This window comes from Alosa pseudoharengus, unplaced genomic scaffold, assembly GCF_046254945.1.
Source record: "Alosa pseudoharengus isolate Yale_2024_CS ecotype anadromous, Long Island Sound unplaced genomic scaffold, YU_APseudo_1.1 YU_APseudo_1.1_scf_20, whole genome shotgun sequence".
Taxonomy (NCBI): domain Eukaryota; kingdom Metazoa; phylum Chordata; class Actinopteri; order Clupeiformes; family Clupeidae; genus Alosa; species Alosa pseudoharengus.
In genome coordinates, this window is record NW_027468664.1 from 23,093,074 (window position 1) to 23,095,573 (window position 2,500).

The 2,500-nt window shown below is 45.8% G+C and overlaps 1 protein-coding gene across 3 annotated transcripts in view; it reads right to left on the reverse strand.

The window, feature by feature from the left end:
• cped1 (cadherin-like and PC-esterase domain containing 1) overlaps nt 1-2,500 on the reverse strand; it is a 170,775-nt gene that overhangs the window by 102,837 nt on the left and 65,438 nt on the right. The gene's annotated exons all lie outside the window — the stretch shown is intronic.

Consider the following 2,500-nt stretch of genomic DNA (forward strand, 5'->3'; position numbering starts at 1 on the left):
GAAGCCGGCAATTTTATGACGACATAGCCCCACCTCTCAACTCAGCCACGGCACTCAACCTGACATGCTGCTTGTCAAAACAAACCAAACCATTTATTTATCATATTAAAATGTTTTTCTTTCCCCTGTCATGATTTATGTGCACAATGTAGCCTATCAGCCTTTAGTGGCTAAGTTAGAAGCACACGTTAGCTTAACTTAGTTAAACATTAGCTTACTGCATGTTAGTGTTTTCTCCAGTGGTGCTCAGACCTAATGCAATGCGTAGGCTAAGCATTTGAAATTTCACATAGCAGTCACATACCTTGAAAATGAACTTTATTAGTTTAACAGTTTATTTGAAAACCGAATTGTCTGTAGTCTCCTTATTTCATGCGACTGCTTAACCAGAGCACGTATTAGACATTCTCTGGCTTAACAAACGGTTTTAACAATGTTTTCTTCTACGCGATTCACGCAAAATTATCGTGAAGCTTCTGCACAGCGGCGCCATCGACTGGTCTTGCATATGCACTACAGCACATTTAGCCGGTTACACCTCTGTGTGTACACGCGAGGTTTTTTCTTGCCGGAGTCGTTAAAGGTGTGAAAGCGGTAAGAGAAAATCCACCCGGCAGTGTCGTGTAAACGGCCTCTTAGAGTAGCTGGAGGCATCAGTGTTAGGCTGTGGCTGTGACAGTCTAATAGATGTCACATTAAGTGTGTGAGTGCTTAGTAAACACCTCTGGGTTTGTGTGCAAAGGACTTGGACTCACACACACACACACACACACACACACACACACACACACACACTTGGACTTGGATTAGGAACTTTGAGGAAAAATGCCAAAGCCACTCAGATTCCTCGATGTACCATACAGTGTGTGCTCTGTGTGCTTCCTGTGTGAGAATGTGTGTGTGTGTGTGTGTGTGTGTGTATATGTGTGTGTGTGTGTGTGTGTGTGTGTGTGTGTGTGTGTGTGTGTGTGTGTGTGTGTGTGTGTGTGTGTGTGTGTGTGTGTGTGTGTGTGTGTGTGTGTGCATTTCTGCAGGGAGGTCTGTGCCATGTGTATGTGTGTGTGTGGATATGTCTGCTGACTTGGTAAACACACTCATTTGGCGCGAGCTGTTTTTGACAAAGTGGCAAACAAGCTTAGGCAGCTGCAGCTGAACCCGATTGGTTCAAGTAAATCACAGACTGCAACCACCTCCTGGTTTCCACAAGAGCCCTTTCACACCTAGTCCATCACCTGAACGCCGCTCAAAACACACCACATAGACCTAGTCCATCACCTGAACACCACTCAAAATACACCACACACACACCTAGTCCATCACCTGAACGCAACTCAAAACACATCACACACACCTAGTCCATCACCTGAACACCACTCAAAACACACCACATAGACCTAGTCCATCACCTGAACACCACACACACCTAGTCCATCACCTGAACACCACTCAAAATACACCACACACACACCTAGTCCATTACCTGAACACCACTCAAAACACACCACACACACACACCTAGTCCATCACCTGAACACCACACACACCTAGTCCATCACCTGAACACCACTCAAAACACACCACATAGACCTAGTCCATCACCTGAACACCACACACACCTAGTCCATCACCTGAACACCACTCAAAATACACCACACACACACCTAGTCCACCACCTGAACACCACTCAAAACACACCACACACACACACACACCTAGTCCATCACCTGAACACCACTCAAAATACACCACACACACACCTAGTCCATCACCTGAACACCACTCAAAACACACCACATAGACCTAGTCCATCACCTGAACACCACACACACCTAGTCCATCACCTGAACACCACACACACCTAGTCCATCACCTGAACACCACTCAAAACACACCACATAGACCTAGTCCATCACCTGAACACCACTCAAAACACACCACATAGACCTAGTCCATCACCTGAACACCACTCAAAATACACCACACACACACCTAGTCCATCACCTGAACACCACTCAAAACACACCACATAGACCTAGTCCATCACCTGAACACCACACACACCTAGTCCATCACCTGAACACCACACACACCTAGTCCATCACCTGAACACCACTCAAAATACACCACACACACACCTAGTCCATCACCTGAACACCACTCAAAACACACCACATAGACCTAGTCCATCACCTGAACACCACTCAAAACACACCACATAGACCTAGTCCATCACCTGAACACCACTCAAAACACACCACATAGACCTAGTCCATCACCTGAACACCGACGCCTCTCAAAATACACCACACACCTAGTCCATCACCTGACGCCACTCAAAATACACCACACAGACCTCACTCAAGATACTACACAAACCTCACTCAAAATACTGTAGATCTCATTCAAGAGATTAGATAGGTCTCATTCAATGTACTGAATACATATTACTCAAGATGCCTATTTGGAGCACTGAAGTGCTTCTCATAGTAGTTGTTGATGT